The 22,191-nt window shown below is 42.8% G+C and overlaps 1 long non-coding RNA gene across 1 annotated transcript; it reads right to left on the minus strand.

The window, feature by feature from the left end:
- Positions 1-14,092: 14,092 nt before the first annotated feature.
- Positions 14,093-18,629, minus strand: LOC139670885 (uncharacterized). Its single transcript, XR_011697597.1, has 3 exons — positions 18,551-18,629; positions 14,988-15,092; positions 14,093-14,171 (listed from the first exon to the last, which is right to left on the minus strand). It is a non-coding gene; the product is annotated as an uncharacterized lncRNA (long non-coding RNA).
- Between the last annotated feature and the right edge of the window lie 3,562 nt (positions 18,630-22,191).

Raw genomic sequence — 22,191 nt, forward strand, 5'->3', positions numbered from 1 at the left:
GAGAGACAGAGCCTGTAATAAATGATAAAAATTAGTCAGAAGGGGTAAAGGACACAATAACACCCTGTCAATTCAGCATTCAGCCAGTGAGTGTGGTCATCAGTGAGCAATAGTGAAGATGGCAAACCATGTTGTGAGCTCCCTTCCCTATTCCCCACTCCATGGTATCAATAGAAGGGAAACTGGGCACAAGGGCCAGGAGGGAGTTGCAAATAGATTCTTCTAACTAATTTTTGGCTCTATCCAGGAGTGAACGATTGCAGATGAGGAAGAGTCATCAGTGTGTGTAACCTCTCTTATGACTGTGGAAGGTGCCAGCAAGGAGCAAGACTTGGTGACTACTACTCATTTCTTCATGTTATAGGCAAGGAATATGGACTGTAGCGTAATGATGGTAGAATCTACTTTAAGAAACTTTCAGGAAGTCATGACTCCAGATTTCAAAACTAGGAAGTAAACAGGTATGTTAGGACAAAGAGATGTCATCATTTAATACATGGTAAGGTGTCTTGGTTTGAGATAAGCAACTGCCAACCCCCCCAAGCACAGAGAGAAAAGCCTCCCTCCTAACACCAGGGAAAGGGAGGAAAAGAGAGGGGAAAGAAAAAAACACTTCAAACTGCATTTATACTAAATCTACATATATTTTTCACAGAAAGAAAGAGACAATTAGAAGAGAGTACAAATATACACTCACACAAGTCTACAACAACAAGTTCCCCACGTCAACTTCTTAACAAACACACAAATTCTACTGTCCTAACTACACATTACTTAAGAAGAAGCTTATTCCCTAGGGAGACAAACCCAAGCAGAAAGGAGAGACCCAGAACAACACATTTTACTTTCCTGAGGTACCCTGTGAGCCAGTGGTGCGCCTGGTCCTCTCCATCCCCCCTGGGACAGCATCGTGCGTCCTCCCAAGAGGAGGGCTGAGAAGCGACTGCCTTAACCACTCCCACACTGGTTCCTGCTTCCCTGGAGATGATGTCATAATGTGGTATGGAATACAAAGTTACTGGCTAGAAGAGGTCAGCTGTTAGCTCAGCCCAGCTCAAGTCAGCTGACAGCTTCGGCCTAGTCCAGACTTCAGAGCCCAAATCTAGGCCCACCTAGGTGAACCCATAACATAAGGAAAGACACCCTGGGCTTTTCTGTAGAGACATGCCTGTAGAGATAACCTCCAGCCATCCTGAATGCTATTAAATCACATGCAATAGTGGTCTCTGGACTTCATTAATTACTGAGGAGAGTTTGCAAAAGATGTTGCACTTGTGTCTTCAGGACAGGTCTCTGTTCATGGTGGAAATGAAGAACTAGCTGCTGTGTTACACTGTTCAGTGGTGTGTCAGCTGGCCTTTGGGTAATGCTGAAAACCTTTCTCACACTTTCTTAAAGTGACTACGCAGCTGTAAAACAGCAAGGTTGAAAATGAAAATTTTTAAAAAGTAAAAGAAAAGGATTTCAGGATTATTTGCTTTTTTGAATCACATTCTACTTATTTCCATAATACCAGCACAATTGTCCAACCCTCCTTTTGGTAAATTAAATCCCATGAAGAAAGCACTTTTTCCTTTTCATCATAAAAACATAGGTATGTAAAAACATTGACCCTATGAATCAGGGGTAAATTATTATTTCTAAATGTGTGCTTACAGACAGGCAAGTAGATGCTGGACAGACCCCAAAAGGCTGTGTCCTGGCTGCCTATTACAGTCATTAAGTAAGTGATTCATTGCCTAGCATTTAGGACTGCCAGACTGTGCCTTTCCATACAATAAAGAGGGCGAAGGAGCTGCAACATCAAAGTCAGGCACTCACAGTCAGCCATCTGCCTAACACTTAAACTTATGTGCCTTTATTGTACACAGTTCAGGGTCTATGGTGGTGTACTCTGATATCCTACCAAACGTCAACAACATTTTAGGTGCTTGTGTTCTTACCGGAGCCCTGCCTGGCAATAAAACCAGTCTTGGTCTAACCTGGGCCATGAGCAAAGTACACAAAGCCATTGCAAACAATATTTGAAGGAAGGATGGCAATGCTCTAGAAGTGTTTTAGTAGGTTTCATGGAGCAGGCAGTCAGCTGACAGCTGACAGCAATGCATGGCGCTCCCCACTCCCCCAGCATCTCTCACATGCTGACATCAAGGTGCTTTGCTTAAGTAATGAAAGTTGTTGATCTCCGTTTTCCCAAGGAAACAGAAACATCGTAATGTCACCAAGGTTTCACAGTGAGAGGAAACCCAGAGTACTACTTAACACAGGGAGGAAGAACTGCAAATTGGCCCACTACCAATCTCCAAAGCAGTATTTGGAGACACGACTGCACCGCTAATCCCATGCCTCATCCACCCCAGCACAGTGCAGTAACAGGCAGTCAGCATGTCTTTGTAGCATGAGCTCTGCTGCCATGTATGCAGGGCTGTCAAAGCCACAGACCTGCTGTGATCTCCTAGGTTCAGATGAGGCATTAAGTCAGAATGGATGCAGCAGGTGAAGGTGCTCGGCAAAGCTGAACTGTTTGGCAAAGCCATTTTCCCTTGGCAGTCAGAGTGCATTGCTTCCTGAACAAGCCCAGCCATGTTTGCTCACTTAATTGTACAGCTGCAGGATTGTTTCCAGCTCTCACTGTTGTCACCAGACAGCATAAGACCTGCCAGGCTTCACATAACAGACGTGAGACCTGAATGCTTGACTCCTGTCTCCATCTCTCATCAGGCAGTCATGGAACGATGCTACAGGTGACACCAGCAGAGAGTGAGTCACGGTGCAAAAAAGCTTCCATGCATCACTGAAGATGTAAGTGTCACAGCCAGGCCAGCAGGCAAATAATGGCAAGATACTGTGTGGCTTGGGATCATTCCTGCACACTTGATTCACATTTCCTATTGCTAAGATTGAGATGAGGCCACACACTGGCAGCAGGGAGGGACGTAGCTGTCAGGAGCAGTTACAGAAAATAGGAGTCGGTGCTGGGGATGAAGGAAACCTGGTCTCTTTGCTCATTCGTGTGCAGCAGAGCCCCTGCATAGGACACATCCCTACATGAAGCCACCCCCGCTAGTGTGAAATGGGAAGCTCTGCACAATGTCTGGGCAGTTCTTAGAGCAGCTACTTGTGAAGCCCTTTAAAACCACCAGTGGCTTCCAAGGGATCTGATCAGCTTCATGTACCCTGAAATATTCACATAGCTGTATTCACAAGATGAGTATATTGTCTGTGGCTTGTGTTTGAGGACAATATTTAGGAAATATTGTTCCAACAGTAATGTATTTATTCCTACTTGCTGATTTGGCAACTTGGAGCCTCACCTGGTTTAGTTTGCTCATTTCTCTTGCAAAAACACATGCATGCTCATGTAATTCATCATGCTCACAACAACTCTTTGTGTTCTGCTGCTGTGTTTATTTGAGATTCACACATGCAGACACACTTGAGAAGGAAATAAAATCACTCTGGCTGAAAGGCTTTATCTTGCCTATCTGTTCCTCAAATGGATCCATTTGACTTGGAAAGGAAGAGGATAATTTGATTCCTAACAGAAAACATCCTCCTTTGATCTGATGTTTCTGCAGATTTAGCCATTCCCCAACAGATCTTTTCTGTGTGATGTTTTCCTTTTGTCTTCCTTCATCTCTGTCTTATTTTACAATAACACATTTGAGAGAACCAACCCTTCTCCCAGGGAAGCATCACATCTAACTCATTCCCAGTCAAGCATAACTGTAAAATTCATGGCATTGCCTCCTGTACCATCCTGGATCTTTCGATGATAAAACACTATATGGCTGGACTTGCATTTAAGCCAGGAGATGCTAGTATTACTACATTTCAAAGGACCCAAACCAATCCACTTCCTTCATTGTCCCACTCTCGAAAAAACCTAGACAGAGAAGCCTGAGGCTTTGTAGTTTTTGAAGTGCTCTAATCTGGACAGATCTTACCATTGCTGTCATAATTGATTAAGCTGTTGCCAGCATCCCCTGCATCTCCTGAGAGCTGTCATGGTTCACATTCATCAGGGCATGCTCCAAAGTTCACACACTTCCACAAGGCACAGCTCAGTGAGAGTCGGACGTCATTAGAATAATAATACTTTGCACTTGTATCTCGCCTTTCATCACAGGCTCCCAAGGCACAGTGCAAATACTCAGAGCCCATTTCTGCTAACCGTTGTCACACTCTGTTAGACTGTACAGCAATCCTCTCTCCTTCTAAAAATGATCCACGGAGCTATTTGCAGAGCAAGGCACACCAACGACAAGTGAACACTTACCAAAAAAGTGTCATGATGCTTTTGAGAGATGTTACTCCTGTTCTGAAATAATGGAAAAACTGAATGGTTTGCACTGGTCTCCAAAAGGTGACTGAAAGTTGTCCGTGAGATGAGGCTTGCTGGTCTCCCACACTGGGTGCCTGCGAATATTGCCTCAGGCAGGAGCAAAGTACTACCATGTAGGATTTTGTGAGCCCCAAATGTAGGCTTTATCTGCTTGCAGACAGAGTGTGAAAGAGCCATGTGGATGAGCATGGATGCATTGGGGAATATACTGCATTTACAGGTGACTTGGAACATCATCTTTCAGTCCTCCTTGTGATTTACCAGAGACTGTAGATGACTCAGTGTAGGAGCTAACACAGAGCACAATATTCCTTAATTCCGGCTCAATGTTTAGTCAGTACAACTTCCCATCTCTTGCTAGCTCATAGATTCATTAGCCATTTACATATTGGGTGCAAAAAAGCACATGTGATTTTTTTGTGTTCCACACAAGTAGGACACTCAACCAGCCTGAGTATACAGACAGAGATGTAATGGATATATAATTTTATAGGTGTATTTAATGTATCTCTACTAATTTCTGGGATGCTTCTTTAGATGATAACTTTATACCCCTACTTATCTACTCTTCTCTTCTGACTAGCCTTAAACAGAGAGAAAATATATTAACAAAAATCATGTTAACAAAATAAAATTTAAAAAAATAATTTTTAAAATGTGAAATAGCTCACTAAAGAAAGGGCAAGCTGACTTGGAAAACCAGGAGCCATCTCTACTCTTACCAGCTGGAGTTTCTCCCACTTCTACAGCCATTAAAGTTATGAAATGTTTGGATGTTTTACTAATTCCATTAAGAACCAGAAAGGCTGTTCCCACCATGACCAGAAAATGAAACAGCAGCAATCACACGGGAAAATGCTCAACTTTCCAGACTCAGCAGTTTTATTAGTGCAAATACCCTCCAGATAGACAGCCACACATTTGTCCGCTTTCTCTACTCTAACAGCCTGTGATGGCTAAGCTGGTGTTACTAACCTTCTTCTCTAGCTCATTTCACCTGTAAGGTGGAATGGCACACCGATAAGAACTCTGACCCAGGATTCTGACACCTTTTTCCTCTCTCTCTTTTGTGGATTGCCTAGGCAACTTTGGGCAAGTTGTTAATTCTGTCTGTGTCCCAATTCCCCCGCTGTGAAATGGAAATAATAACACTTACATGCTGCAAAATTGCATTAAGAAGTTTAATTTTTATGTATCTGGCATACAGTGCTAATAAAAATCTTGGAACCACCATTTCTCAGGCTTCATCCCTAGCTTTAGTCTAGTTCTTTCTTAGGACTTCTCTAGCAGCAGCAAATGCAGATGTGACAGGCATGGGATTTTTTTGTGGTGTTGTGTGTGCTTTTTCCTTGTTCACTCAGCTCCCAGATTCATGTGATTCTTCATAATCTCACTCCATTAAAATAAAGCCTAAAGTTTCATGGTCAGGAGATTGGAGCACAAGGGCATGGCAAAGGAAAGAAATGAATGCCTAAAAGCATGAATGCAAAAGGGAAGAACTTGGAACAGCCCAACATTAGTCACTTTACAGTATCAAGGCTTCTAAGCTGATAGAGGTTTTATTAAGGAGAAAAAAAAAGATTTGTAAATGCAGAGCTGACAATACCATAGGTCATTCTTCCTGTTTTTTCTCCTCAGGTGCTATTGCAGTACAGAGCAGATCAGCATAATTTCACTCCAATTCACCAGTACAGGCGCCTAAATTACAACCCCAGCAGCACTTACGTCTGAGAAAGTGAGACAGAGCTCACACTGAGTTTTCAAGCCAGCTTACATTACAGCAGCCTCATTAGCAATGGGATGAGTGTATGAAGGTATATGAAGCCATGGTCCCTGCCTCTAGAAGCTGACAACATTTTAATACAGAGAGATGAGAACAGGAAGCCACATAAAAAGAAAAATAATTAAGCAGACATCTTGGTTACGTATTCCTGCAACCACATCAAGGCTGGTCAAAGGGAGGAAACTATTGTGTCCTTGAATGCAATGCCCACTCATGAACCCAGTCCCTGGCAGTCACAAGAAGGTTGGCACCAATCGACATGGATTCCCAGCACTCTTTCCCAAGGACCAGCCCACCTTCCTGCACTGGGTTGCTCGGAATGCAGCAGAAAGGCATGCATAAGTTATCTGTGACCCACACATGTAATTAAATTACTGTCTGGTTCAGCTAGTGAAAGCAGGCACAAGCTACATACAGTCTGCTAACATTTCCAAAGCTTGTCATTTAAAATTCTTCACTGCAGCCTATGCCAAATGGAGTGAGTAAAGTCTGTGGGTCCCAGGGCCCAGGTACTCCCATCACAAGCCGCCGTCTTCCTACAGCAGCCATATTCTTGACATCAGCCTGTCCTACACCCCTGTACCCCAGAAGTGTCAAGGCTTTCCTGCTAACACTTCTACCCCAGGACTGGGGTGAATTGTGTGTGGTCTCGGCCTGAAAGAAGGCACAGCTGTGTCTGGCCTGGGTCTCATCAGAGTCAGGCTGCCTGTTCTTCCTAGGAAACTGTAAAATTCCCAGGCAATCACACAAAGGACAGAAAATCTTCTTAGGAGACAAGTAGGAAGGTCAGACACGCAGGACTGTGGAGGGACTTGCTCAAGATCACAGTGCAAGTCACTGCTGGAGCTGGACTGAGACAAAAAGACCTCCAGTCCTTAAGCTGTACTGTGCTTCCTTCACGTAGATCAACTCAGACCAAGGCAAATCAGGATAAGAAAATGATCAGACTAAGGAAATGTCCTCTAATATTAGGGATATCAGCACCCCTAGACAATATTACTGGAAGTAAGAACCTGTTGCTAAAGATGTAGAAAAGGGGATTTGCCCTTGACTGCATAGAGGAGTTTAACCATAACTAACACCACTTCAGGTTGTTTGGCCATTCCAAGTCCAAAATAGAGAATTTCGCAATTTAAGACAACTCATAGAGGCACAAGGGCAATATAACCTGATCTTACGTAGCAGAAGCGGTCACTATCTCTCAGGTATTTAGCATTCCTCTACAGAATCCTATCAGGCTGCTATGCAGAGCACTGCACATCCTGCTCTCCCTGTGTATACTTTATTGCTTTCTTAAAGGGAAAAAGTAAATGGGCCAGATCTGCTGCTGATCTAAATCAGCATCTCTCTCCTGAAGTCAATGAAGCCACACCAGCGGACACTAGCTAAAGATCTGGCCCAGTGAGTTTAGTGCCACAAGGTTATGAATCACTGTTATGATGTGGCGCTGCGTGTAATTGCCTAATCCCTTCTCCCCATCTCCCCAAGGGGTCCAGAGCAACCCTACTCATAATGCTGCCAGCAGCAGGGGGAGAGGAGAGTGTAATGTTCAATTATCTTTTGCATGTTTTTCCAATAGTAAATCACAGCATGGGATGTGACCCCCTGCTAATTGGAAGTCATGTCCTCCGGGGTTCTCTTCTTCCCTTTTGCTCCAATGTGTATCTATTTGTCTTAAATACTGATACGTTGCACAAGTGCAGATAGATTGTAGATTTTGTGTAATTGTGACTCTAATGAAGATTTTTCACACAGAGTTTTTTCTCTAGTTTCAAAAATGCTCAATCATTTCTATGCTAGGTTTTAGCGTGAGAGGCTAAACGAATGGAAATTCCTTCAGCCAAACCTGACTTAAATCAACTGAGCTGTTCCTGTGTTACAGGAGGATAATGTTTCTTTCAGTACCATCTACCACAAGGTCTGAAATCCCTCCATGACTGCTTTGTGTTTCAGAAAGGGCAAAACCCAGAGATGGTAATGCAGTAGACAGGAAGTGTTTCTGTGCAGCTCATCAGCAAACCAGTTTAGGTTTTCAAAGGGATTTAATCCTGATGAAATTCAACTCCATGGTCAATGAAGCACTTACATTCCTCCTGAAGCTCAGCAATAAGGCATAGGCACCGAGGGCTGAGATGGACAGGCAGAGGTTTCTTGGGGGGAAAAAAGTTGTGACACACCACTGGCACTGCAGGATGATAGGTGTGCTCTCTCCTGTCAACCAAGCCTGACTGCACACCTCTCTCTGCATTGGACCAGTGTCACCAGACCTGCTGGTAGTGTCTACTGTCCTGGTGTGCAGCTGCTGCTTCGGCCTCTTTGCAGGGAGAACACTGCTCTTCCCATGCTCCACTCACCCCCTGGGAATGTTACTCAGGCTTTTATACCCTTGTAAACCCATGAAGCACAAGTACCTGGCCTACCTGTTCTTCATGAAGTCCCCAGCATGGGGCAGCTTCTCTGGGAAGAGGACTAGACCGTAACCCAGCATGACCTCTCAGCAGTATTACCATCAACCTCTTCCTCCACCCAGTTCCAACATATCAGATATTCTCTCATCCCATAAACCAACCCAGCCCTGTCTCATGCATGGAAGGATGATACCTGAGAAGCCTGTTACATCACAGTGCTGTGAGACACACTTACGCACCTTTGAAATGTACCCAGCACCTATTGCATCATGGCAGATGTACCAAGAACATGATTAGTGAAGGATAAAAGGTGTTTCTTTAATAACACATTAGCCAACGTGTTTAATGAATGCATTTTAAATGCCGACTGCAGACAGAACAAGGTGTGTTTCAATACACATTCGCTGATCAAGGGAAACCTCGGGAGGAAGTCTAAAGGGAACAAATGAACTTGGCAAACTGGAGAATCCAGCCCACAGAGAGTTCAATGGGAATTAAGGCCCTAATTCGGCATGGTATTTAAAGACAGATTTTAAAGGTATTTAATGAGTTAAACATTTTAATACCTTTAAAAATCTTATCCACTAACATGTAATGACCTCTGTGTTCAGATCCATCTATGTTCATTTCCGCAAAGTAAGCAGTACTAAAATGTTCTGCTGAATCAGGACCACAATCAAATTCAACAGGCTAATCCAGAAATTATCTAAATCCTATACAAGCTACTAAAGGAAGATTCGTCCTTCCATTTTCTGGTTCTGGAACCCTGCTGTGAAATCACTTCTGAATATTTTATTAAATTCAGTGGGTTAGACAAAAAAAACATATCTGAGTAATCATTTGGTGTCAAATTCTGTCAGGTCTTCTGAGAAGACCAGAGGTTTGAATTTTCAAAGAACAGAATCAATAATCAACGACTGTACAATAATTTGGAGATTTGCAACACAGAATTATCTACACGACATATAGAAATTATATTCTATAAACATCTCTTCTCCCATTTTATATCTGATTAGGAATATGAATCACAGTTACCTCTCAACACACCGCCTGAGAGAATCTTAGAGGAGGAAGTGAGAGGAAGCTAAGGTACCATGGGGATGGGCACTGTGTAAGAGCACAAATCAAACCTACTGAGTCCTACCCTCAGTGAGTGAAAGTAGCAGAGAATTAGGGCAAGTCAGAGGTTTAAGTCTCTGCACCAGAATTCCCCCACTCCAACTGGCTCCTCACAAAAAGAATTTGCAAACACATTTTAAGAGGGAGCTAAAGGGATTGACAAGGTGAAGAGACCCTTGACACTCTCTTGCTCCTTCACCCCTGTAGTGCAAGCAAAAGTGATCTTGATGAGATCTTGAGAGAGTGAGAAGATCAGATAGAGGTGATACTACTTTAAAGTGTCTCCACAGAAGTGGCTGACACCCCATGCTTCAGTGAAAACCTGATAAGCATCAAGTACTGGGCAAAGCTTCAAATATAAGAGTTTGAAGTGCAATGAGCTTCTTTTCACCCCAAGGAGTCTCTGACCACTCTCTGACCACAGAGCATGAAGTGCCCTGATTGCTGGTGGTGCTGCACAAGCACCGTGGCTTTGTCAGGTTCTCAATCCACTCTTATCAGAAAGTGTGCACATCTAGGCATCTGCTGCAGCAAGAAGGTGTGATGGTGTGATGGCATCCTGTCCCCTGACACCTCTAGCATCAAGTAGCAACAAGCTCCACTGCTGCCCTGCTTCCCCTGCTTGCAGCTTGCACCACGCACAAGCAAGTGTTATCCTCAAAACTGAGAGCATTTTTAATAAAGGCAATACAGGAAATGTTTTGGTCCATTCCACAAAAATAACCACTTTACAAAGAAGGGCCACCTCATGTTTGTCAATACCCCAAAGCTGCTACTCTCAGTATGCAAAAGTGTAAGAAATTTAACTACACGTCTTTTACTCACTTTACTATGATGGGGAAGGTTTGGGGGGATGGGATATTTGAAGGAATTAGTAATTCTTTCAAAAAAGAAATTTTAATCTGCAGTTTTTATTGCCTAGGACAAGTGTACCCTCTCCTGGATTAAGAGCTGGCTGGATGGTTGGGCCCAGAGAGTGCTGGTGAATGGAGCTGCATCCAGCTGGTGGCCAGTCACCAGTGGTGTTCCCCAGGGGTCTGTGTTGGGTCCAGTCCTGTTTAACATCTTTATTGATGATTTAGATGAGGGGATTGAGTCCATCATCAGCAAATTTACTGATGACACCAAGCTGGGAGGGAGTGTCAATCTGCTGGAAGGCAGGAGGGCTCTGCAGAGGGATCTGGATAGACTTGAGAGATGGGCTGATTCCAATGGGATGAAGTTCAATAAGGCCAAGTGCCGGGTCCTGCACTTTGGCCACAACAACCCCCTGCAGCGCTACAGGCTGGGCACAGAGTGGTTGGAGAGCAGCCAGGCAGAAAGGGACCTTGGAGTACTAATTGACAGGAAGCTCAACATGAGCCAACAGTGTGTCCAGCTGGCCAAGAAGGCCAATGGAATCCTGTCCTGTATCAAAAATAGCGTGACCAGCAGGACCAGGGAAGTGATCCTTCCCCTGTACTCTGCATTGGTGAGGCCATACCTTGAGTATTGTGTTCAGTTCTGGGCCCCTCAGTTCAGAAAGGATATTGAGGTGCTCGAGCGAGTCCAGAGAAGAGCAACAAGGCTGGTGAAGGGACTGGAGCACAAGCCTTATGGGGAGAGGCTGAGGGAGCTGGGGTTGTTTAGCCTGGAGAAGAAGAGGCTCAGAGGTGACCTCATCACTGTCTAGAACTACCTGAAGGGAAGTTCTAGCCAGGTGGGGGCTGGTCTCTTCTACCAGGCACTCAGCAATAGGACAAGGGAGCACGGGCTTAAGTCTGCCAGGGGAAATTTAAGTTGGAAATCAGAAAAAAATTCTTTCCAGAGAGAGTAATCAGGCATTGGAATGGGCTGCCAGAGAGGTGGTGGATTCACCATCCCTAGAGATTTTTAAACGCAGATTGGACGTGGCGCTGAGTGCCATGATCTATTAAATGGAGTGGGGTTGGACCAAGGGTTGGACTCGATGATCTTGGAGGTCTTTCCCAACCCAATTGATTCTGTGATTCTATGAAGGGCTGTTGATGGAATTCTGCTGCTGCTGGCTTCACAGGGAGAAAGACTGATGTGAGTGGTATAACTGGTATTATAAAACATTTTAGACTGAGATGGGATCCTTGGCTCACAAAACAGCAACACCACAAGATACAGTGGAAATGTCATTGTCTTTAGCAAAGAAATGCTTCTGGGTAGCATGTCTGACTAATTCCGTCCAGGAGAATCACGCACGGTTGCTGTTGCAATGTCCTAGGCTGTAGGGCAGGGGATATGCTGCAGGATCAGTAACCTCCTCATGGGCAGGCCTTCAGTCCACTCATCTGCATCATGAAGAAGGTAATTATTTACAACTTCTTTAAGAACATGTCTTGGGTCAGAAAAACTTTGCTCTTGCTGTCTAGCCTTTCTCACTAGCCAAGCAAAATCAAGTTGGCATCACCTGAGTTTTTCATCCTACTCGCCATATCCCTGGCCACCATGGCAAAGGTCTCGAGTGTGTGTGGCCTCATTCTACATTCCTGTGGAGAATTCTATGGATGTCAATACACAAGCATAGTTTTTAATGTAAATTTTACTGTACAGGAAGCTAAGGGTTATTTTTGTCCACAAAATATTTTGTGTCTCAAGTGATCTCCTGTGACTTACCTCCACTGTTCTGTGCACTGACAAGAAACCCAAAGTAGCCAAGACTGCTAGTAACCTCCCTACCCTATTCAGACATGCTGTGTAGCAGCATAGTGTGAACTGCCTATAGGTAGTCCTTTTTCACCTGGATAGCCTCTTCTGATTGCCCTTGCTTGAGAACTGCAAGCGATGATCCCTCAGCTCCACCATTGCAACAGAACCTGTTTGTTTTTCCTCCTCCAGTTCAGGACCATCAGAAGACCTGTTTCAAAAGGGACTGTTTTGAGTAACCTGATACACACTAGACAGCACCTTTCCTACAGATCTCTCCACCAGCAGTCCTTGCTGAAGGCTGTTGTTATAGTTTGAGCTGGCAAAATGCCAACTGCCTGGTACCCAGTCAAAAAGTCCACTCCCAGAGCAGGAGAGTGAGGGAAAACAGCAGAAACGAGGCTTTAAACACAGTGAGGTTTTTATATTTATACAAAGAAGAGGAGAGCTTAACACAGAATATGAAATAGCACATAGTGACAGGAAACAACAACAGGCTCACCGAGGTCGCCCCAGCTAACAGGTGAAACTCCAAACCAACCAAACCCCCTCCCCAAAGGAAACCCCCCAGCAAGAGGGAAAGAGGAATTAACAGGAATGTGCTCACGTCCCCAGCTAAACAGACGTGCCGACCGGCAGGAGGGCCTGATATCAGCAGTCAGGGAGCGGGAACCGTCCTGGTCAGAAGCATGGACCGAAGAGAAGAGAGACTCCTCCCACCTTGCTTGTTATACTCCCTGACACTTCCTGATGATGTCAGATGATATGAAATACCTCTATGGCTGCTTAAGTCAGATGATACCTGTCCCCTCAAATCTGTGTCACAACCTTTGAGGCCTGCTAAAAACTGAGGCCTAAATGGGGACCTATGCTGACTAAAGCCAAAACTACTACAGCTGTCTTTGTCAGAGGGTTAATGACAAAGAGGCATTCGTGAGTTAAACCATAGATTTGTAGCCAGCAAGGCTGTAGCTGGAAGGATGCTGGCAGGTCACTTCTGCAACATTGAAACTCTGTGTAAACCCATTAAATAAGGAGTTCACCCTGGTATTCAGTGATCAGCATCAGAGGTCTCCCTGCCTCCCCAGTGGGCTGCCCACTGGGACTCCAAAAGGGTATGTATAAGAGCAGAAGTGTTAGTAGCTTGTCAGAGTTCAGTGGTACAGTTACAATAGGCTAAGACCTAATAAAAATCTGGAGAAATCTCAAAGTTTAGGAGAAACAATTACAATGTCCATTTCAGATGAGAATTAGAAACACCAAAAAAATGTGTGCAGCACAACATGAGGGCCGGGGGGAGGGGGCACGGAAGAGGAAACTTTGAAATAAGCAAATGTTTGAGTATTAGCCACTATTCACAGAGGATTCTAAAGGTTCTTCATATGGAAATTCGAGTGCCTGCTGAAGTCCAGACTTCCAGAGCTGGGGAACAGTGGCTGCTGACTTTTGAGATCCTGGAAGTGTCCATGCCCCAGCTTAAATTGAGATGGTCAGATTTTCCAAACTAGTAAGAGCATAGTGATGGGATGAACAGTGGCTCCACAGCCTGGTGGCCTGCCAGCTCCATTTGAATGCATCTGTGGTGACATGGTGTCAAACACTCTGCAAGCTCTAGAAACCACAGCCTTTCAGATTGCCTAAATGAAAAAAGTGCCCTAGGTCTGTAACTTCTGGAACCTTGGACTCGCTGATATAGTTCAGTAAGCAGAGAAGAGACTACACAGGTTTTGACAGAAGTTTCCTTGGTCAAATCCTGTTAAGTGAATACTTATATACAGCTCACCATTTTTCCTCTTTCTTCCTGAGGAGCCTGTGAAGACCTGGAGGAAGCACAAGTCCCACATTTTAAACTTCTATGCACCTTGGTGAGTCAAAGGAAAAAACAGAGTCAAGTACTGGGAATACCAGAGTCAAACCCTGCCTCTGCTTGTTGGCTGTGGCCTTGGACAGGTAATATCATTGTTTAAGTTTCAAAAAACATCAGAAGGTCTGAGTTACCATTTCTGAAGAACCTTGATATAGAGTACTGTGTAAAAAGTTACTCCCATAATTCAAGCTTTACAAAACTGCGATTATAGGTAATTGACAGCTGCCAGCTTCAGCTTTTAAGTGGGTTTTTATGTGTGCATTTTCCTACGGAAAGGGGCGGTCCCATGGTGTAAAGGAGAGCACCCTGGACTCTGAATCCCAAGGCCCTGAGTTTGAGCCTCAGTGGGGACGGTCCCCTGGGCAGTTCAATGCATCCCTGCCATCCGATCTCGTCAGATCTTGCATGCTAAGCAGGGTCTGCCCTGGTTAGTACCGGGTGCTGTAGACAGTCCCGAGGACTTCACTGTCACTGTCCAAGCTTGCTCAGCCATGGCAAATGGACCTTAGGACTTAAACGGTGGGGCCAGTTCTGTGCACGCTGTGCCTCACCTAAAAAATCCACTGCGCAGGCTGGATGGGCACACCTACGAGGGGAGAGCCCTTGCCAAATCTTTGTTCACAAAGTCTGGCCATGCATACATATATATGTTCCTACAGAAATATTTCATTCGGTGGCTGTGTGTAACTCAGAACTGCCAGGTTCAATATCATGTGTTGGGCAGAAATTAAGAGTACATTATATGTGTCCTGTGAATCTTAAAAGAAATCTTTACAACTGCGCATTGAGACAGCATATGAAATTACTCACCCAGGAGTGGGAATTTCTCCTGGTTTGCCATTGAGAAAGTAGGAGGAAAATACCCATTTTTCTCTGGTGAGCGTTTAATTTTTGTGCCAATATGCTTTGTGATTCCTGTGAATGGAAAACATGCTGCTGTGAAAAAGAAAAACAAACAAACAAAAATCCACATAGAAACAACTCAAATGTACACACCCTGCACATAAAAGAAAGAACTTTGATTTTTGTTAAAGCATCTCATATTTCTAGTGCTTTCCAGCAGCACATATTTAATGAAATAACTCAATACATGGGAATGAAGAGGCAAATTCAATAAAGCAAACAGTCCACAAAAATGTATTACAACTAGAACAGGCCTGCAGGAAGGATTAAGAAACAGAGTCACTAGTGTGGGCCTAAAGGTTCATAAGTAACTACTAATTTCAGTTCATTAAGAGAAGATGCCTGAAAAGGTCTTTGCTTCCAGAAAGAAGTAACTTGTAAAGGATTTCTGGAAGATAAGCCACTTGCAAAGGTAGGCATGCAGGAGCTCAAAAGGTAAATTCAAGCCCATGGGAATTTTTTATGTGAATAATTTTGAGGACCTAAATATTACTTGCTTCAGATCTCAGTGTCCCAATACTTTTGAGACAAAACATAGAGCTGTTTCTCATAGAAAAATGTTATGGAAGAAGAGCCAGGGGGCTCTGTATAAATCCTGACACTCCTGCCACTGGAACAGGTCCCTGAGAGTAGATGGATGTCTCCTTCAATATTGACACTGTTTATAAACCAATCCAAGCTGTACAGTAGTGAATAAAAATTCCTGGTTAATGAAAATCAGCAGATATTTGTTATTTTTTCTGCTTTCTTATTTAGTGATTTCTCTGCCAGATGATGGTTTTAACAGCTATGAATTGCATTTTTTCTATAAGTTCTCATCCAGCTTGAACATGCATTTCACTTGCATTCATAATGAATGATGAAATAGGAAACAAATATTTTCAATGCTTCTATGTTTAAAAGCATTAGCAACCCTAGGACATTTGTTTCTCACTGATCCTGCACTTGGTGAAAGGTTGTATTAGGCTGAATATCTAATATTTATGTTATATGCATCAGAGCTACACTTCTCAAGCACACATTTACCACAATAATGTTGACTAAAGGTAGTGGAATGGCTGGCAATGGCCCCATATCAGGCCTTGCTATTGGTGAGCAACAGTCTTGGAATCCAGCCAGTGGAAGGAGTAATTTGTGTGTAGGTTTCAAGTTTTTAGGTCTCATTTCTTCCTCTAGCATCCCCTCCTTATCACTGTGGTTGCAAAGGGGACAGGCTTTCTTGCAGCTTCCACCACAGATGTGTATGAGGAACAGACCATGCTTGCTTCCCTTAATTTAGTGTTTTGGCATACTTTCTAGGTTTCTAGTCCTTTTGGCATTCTTTGTTTCTTGTATCATGTTGCAGGTACAGTGAAGCAGCAAATTTGGGAGGTAGGGAACAATAAAAATGAAATAGACAGAGACATAACATCATGTTACATTTACACCAGTGTCAGAGCAGGCAGCCACCAAGAGAAGATGATCATGTCTGGCCATTTCCTGTTCCCTAGGCACTCCTTCCATCAGATCTAACAATCACCTTGAACAAATGGGTCTGTTTGCTAAACCAGCAGAACATAAAACTTTTTTTTCTTGTGTGTGTGGTTGGCTTCCACATCAACTCGCTGCACATTTGCATGATCTGCAGACATTATGTGATAGAGGGGCAGGAATATGTGAGTGGGGGCAGACAAGGGAAAGTAGGTTACATCAGGTTAAATTGAAGACAAAACTGCACCCCAAATCCCCAGTGGAACACCTAAATTTACCAATGCAGTCATCAGAAGTCTGAATAGAAGCTGAATTACTTAAGAATGCATTAAGGTTTTTCAACATAAAAGAGAGGAATTGAGGGACTTTAGCTAAAGTTTCAGACTCTATATCGGATCAGAATAATCAAAAGTGAAATTAGTGTTTAGTGGTTTATCTTAAGATAAAAAAGATCATTTAAATCCAAGCATAATAGTAATCAACCTGCAGTATATTAATATTTAAAGACTAAAATGATCTTTAAATGGAGAGCTAGGATGTTTCAGCAGAATAGTCCTTGTAAGTTAACCCTATCATTAGGATTTGTTTTTCATTAAACTTGTAAAGTTAATGTTTGATGAGTCCATGATACTGTAATAAAGTAAGTACTGCTTTTACTGCATTAAATGTATCAGATGTTACACAGGGTACCTAGCCTAGTTCCTGCAGCACATATAATTTGGATGAATTAGGGATTTTAAAGAAAACTAATATTTGTGTTTGAGTTAGAGGAAAATGTTAAAAGAAATCTCTACATATTGTTATTAGAGATTTTGCTTTTCAGTTTAACAAACTGTTAAAATCCCATGTATGAAGGGTGTAATGAAGAGAAATAAAGGGTGTTATCCTGTAACTGGTATTTGGTGCTATCTAAGCAAACAATATTTCTAATCATCTCAAGACCTTTCATGGAATTGCAGAAAGCTGAACCTTTACTAAAGAATGTGTATTTCAGTGGTCTAGATTTGCCTTCACCTTTATTAAAAATATGCAGGATAAAGTAGAGCTCAAAAAGTACTTTAGGAATACATATAGCATTATTGATAACTTTGACAGAATATAAGTTACGGTCATCATATCCATTTTCAAAAAGTATTTTGATAATGGACATTCAGAAAATGGCTATGAAGACAATGTGTTTTATCAGCTAGATTTGTAACCAACATGGTTGTAACACACATAAAGAGTTTGAACTAATTTTAGAAATTGGTATTGAAGCTTATGATGAAACATTCAAACTCCTGTCTGCACCTATTCTAGCCCTATTAAAGACAGTTTGAGGGTCTCTTCAGATGCCCACACCTGCACTCGAGACAAGCCAGAGTGACTTTTGAAGCTAAGGTTAGGAAGACATTCAGAAATTTGACCTCAACTCAACAGTAAAACTTTACAGATATTTAATTCAATGGGGTGGAAACAAAAGAGCATTAATGACTATGTGTTTTTTCAGAGCTACAGCCCATAAGAAGAACCAAAACTATTAAATACTCTGCAGACAACCTGAAGACCATCAATATTTTGGGAACTGACCCCTTGAGGGATCTCTGCACATGTGGCTCCATGGCCAAAGAACATCCAGTCGTATACTGAATTTTTTGAGTTCTGTATCTGCCAGAAAGGAAGCATATTGCCCCAAATGTTTGTGTTAGCAAACCACTTGCCCTTTCCCAGACACACACTCTGATGTGAGGCATAAACTCACCAGACTTATGCCATTAGTCAGATAGAACCTTGATGTCTGAATCAAGTGTTCCCTTACTGGAAAGTGGGGCACTCTTGCTGAATCTGATAGCTAAAATATTTATGGAAAGTGTGAGAAGCTCATTTGTTAACATATGAGTGGTGTTAACAGAGTGGCTCTGACTGACATAAGTAATTAATTAAAAATACACTGAACTGCTTCACACAGATAGAATATAGATTTCAGGGGGAGGTCCAGGCTAAACCCATGTTTCTCTTACCAGCAGATGGTACTGAAATCCTGTTGAGGGAAGACCACATTCTGTCCCCACTAATTTTCACCTTTGTGGCTCTGGTCTGAAAAACACAAAACTGCCCCAGTAAGGAAAAAAAAAAAGAAAACCAAACATTTTTTCTTTTGGCAATAGACTCACAACAAAATGCTGGTTCGACAGAGTAGGAGAAGAAACAGAGGACCTGACTAGTGCTGTGCAGTACTCCCTCCTGGTTTTCCAGTAAAAGTTTCCACATTGGAAACCGGTTTCCACATTGACCAGTTGTTTCAATTAGCAGAATTATGCATGTGTGAAAGATGAAACATTTATAGAACCTTCTAAAAGTTAAGCAAGTCTGATGAGGATGCAACAGTGTCTATAAGCCATGTATTTGCTTGAATAAAAGGTCCATTGTGTTTAGAATATAGATGAAGTCCATGCCTGTCCTTGTCACAGTTGCATCTCAGATCTTAGCAGTGTCATAACATTTATTCAGTAAGTTAACCAAAGGAATGGAGAGATGAAGAAGTTTGTCTGGGGAAATGAGAATTTGGCAGCAATGTTCACATATGGGCAAAGTCTACACAAGACACCTGCACTGCTCCGAGCTAACTAGCAATGGCAGTTCCTTGTTACCCGCCCCAAGTTCCACATCAGCACAAACACCCTTCTCCTGCCTCAACCTCCCCATTCCCATTCCTTCTCCTTCCCCTCCCTACAAAAGTTGTACTAGTAACAGCTGAGGTCACTTGGCTCATTCAGCCTGGAGAAAAGACTGAAGGGAGTCTACAGTTTCTTTATAACAAGAAGAGGCAGAGTGACACTGATCTCTGGGGTGTCCGTGAGATGACCTGAGGAAATGGTGTGAAACTGTGTCACGGCAGGTTTAGGTTGGGTATTAGGAAAAGATTCTTCACCCAGAGTGTGCTTGGGCACTGGAACTAGCTCCCCAGAGAAGAGGTCACAGCACCAAGACTGACAAGAGTTCAAGAAGCATTTGAACAACCCTCTCAGGCACTCTTGGGCGTATGGTGTTATTCTTGGGGATGCTCCTGTGCAGGGCCAGGAGCTGGACTCAATAATTGTGAGTCACTTCCAACTCAGAACACTGTATGATTTTTGACAAAGTTTCTTTCTTTGGGGAGAGCAAAAGCATACTTTGAAACCTGTCAGCTGCACCTCCAGTGGGACCAACCACTAATGCATCCAGTCCAAAATTCCTGTCATTATAGAGATTTTTTGGTGTGAATTTCAGTCAGAATTTATAATCTTGCCTGCTTATAGGCATAACTCTCAGCAGGTTCTGAGGATTTAGTCCTATGAGCTCTAGCTTACCAACATGTAAAGGTGAAATTATAATCTTTTCCTTTCTCACTTGAACACTACAATTTATTCCTTAGTGTGATATTATTAATTACGTAGCACCAAGGACTCACTTGGAAGTTTTCAGGAAGCATCTATTCCAATAAGTTAAATCATGCCAGGGTTATTCCGAGTCAAGAGAGCTTGATCACCACTATTGATGGTCCCTAGCCCAGTTTGGGTCTGTGCCAGGTAGTATTACCTGAAAAAAATCTCCAGTCTCAAATTAGAAGTTGCAGGACCAAAGACCATGTCTAGCAGGAAGTTTGGGTGCAGCCAACCCACCTGGTATGATAAAACATATTAGTTGTAGAAGACGGGGCAGTTGGTCCTGATGCCAGAAAATGGAGCTGGATACAATTTCTTGCCTGGATGTGTATTCAAGCTATGAGTGAGGGAAGAACAAAGCAAAGTGTTAGTGGTTTTAAAACCATGTGTATCATTGTCATAGTCAGACACATAAATAAACACACAGGATGTTGCTATCATTAAGTATCCTCATGCCAGGTCTCTGTGGGTATGTCTGCACTAAGTTAAAAAGAGCAGGGCCTGTCCATGGATGAGATGGCTGATGCCCAGACAGCCAGGCTGCCCCACTCCTCCTTGGTCAGGCTGCCAGCTGCTGAGCCATCAGCCAAGGCTGTGCCCAAATCATGACAGAAAACTGTCTGGGAGAGCTATCCATGGATGATTGTGATAGTGAGCTTTATCCCATGCCCTGACCCTTCATGTTGACAGCTCATACGTAGCTCTGTGCTCTGGAGCCCTCTGCAAATATAGACAGTACAGCAGGATGAACACTTTTACTGAACACCTGTAGCACACTGTACTTCATTCCCCATTTTCTTCACCCTCCAGCCATGGCATCAGTACAGTGATGTGCCATGAGGTCGTTCCATCTTCACCTCATTATGAGACACCCTAGTCAGTGTATGATGCAGGCGGTAACAGGCTGGGGCTCCAGAAGGAAAATCCCTTTTGTGGGAAGCAGGAGGCAGAGGTGCCCCGTCACAGACTGGCTTTGTGTTGATTTAGCACAATGAAAACTCTTTCTGTCCTCATTCAAGAGAATGCAGAAATTATTTTGAACATCTTTATGTGCGGAGCTGGAAAATAGGTCAGGTAGAATAAGTGTGATAAGACAGGCCACTCACAGGGAGGTGGGAAGTTCAGTTATTATAAGTACAGTTGTGACAAGTTTAGATTTGGCATTTGCTGATCAGGATCTCTCAAACCTCTATTAACTTCAACCTTCTGAAAGGACAGTGTGCTTGCGTTTGTCCTTAAAACATTTTGTGAAGTTAATGGTAGAAAGTAAAGGATTTATTTTAGGGGCTGAATATTCCATTAAATAAGTAATTCCAAGGTACTTAGTACAGCATAATATGGTAGTTCCAGAAATTGCACTTAACATTACACAGTCAGTTTTAGGGCATTTCATTCTTAACTACAGTGCGCTAATGAGAAAGATCTGATTAACAATAAAGTTAACAACTGTGTGTGACACGATCTATGCCTATTAAGACTGATTAATAAAATGTAATGGAACGTTTTCAAATCATAACATTATTTATTATGTACAAACTTCTTAATTTTGTACAGAATTGAGCAATACTGGTATTAGTTATTTTAGTTACAAAACAGCCCTCAGCCTTCAGAGAGATGTCAACAAATAATTTTAACAAGTCCCTAATTTTAAAAGTGTTTCCTTAATATTCATACCAGTAAACCAACTGGAAATCTTGTATAATCTAAATATCTACAAAAGCCAATTAAAACTCCAAATTTCAGACACAGCAGTTACAAGCCTGATCACTTACAAACTTACAGATGGTAACATAGAGTTCATGTATTTCTGCAGTCTTCTTACCAGATCCCATCACACATGCACAGAGCCACACTCCTCCAGCTCAGTTATAGCCCATCTCATTGATCAGCTCCACAATGCAGACCTGGTCTGATATTGCTGCTGTATTACAGAAGTTTGTATCATCTTTGTCATCAAGTCTAACAATAGGAAAAGGACGTTACACAGGATTTTCAAGATGTCAGTTCTAGTCCCTCCTGGGATACCCGAGTCATAGAGCATCTATATTTAAAGATCACTGAAAGGGTATTGCTCCTTTTCCCACTGGAATATGCAGGAAGAAACAAATGATGCTCCTCACTGCTCAGGTACACCAGTGATGAGGGTCATATAAGCACCTCCAGTGGTTTAGTATTTTCTGTCATCAGCACCACAAGACGCCACTCAACATGCATACATTTAAGATTTACACTAATGT

Source organism: Pithys albifrons, chromosome 4, assembly GCF_047495875.1.
Source record: "Pithys albifrons albifrons isolate INPA30051 chromosome 4, PitAlb_v1, whole genome shotgun sequence".
Taxonomy (NCBI): domain Eukaryota; kingdom Metazoa; phylum Chordata; class Aves; order Passeriformes; family Thamnophilidae; genus Pithys; species Pithys albifrons.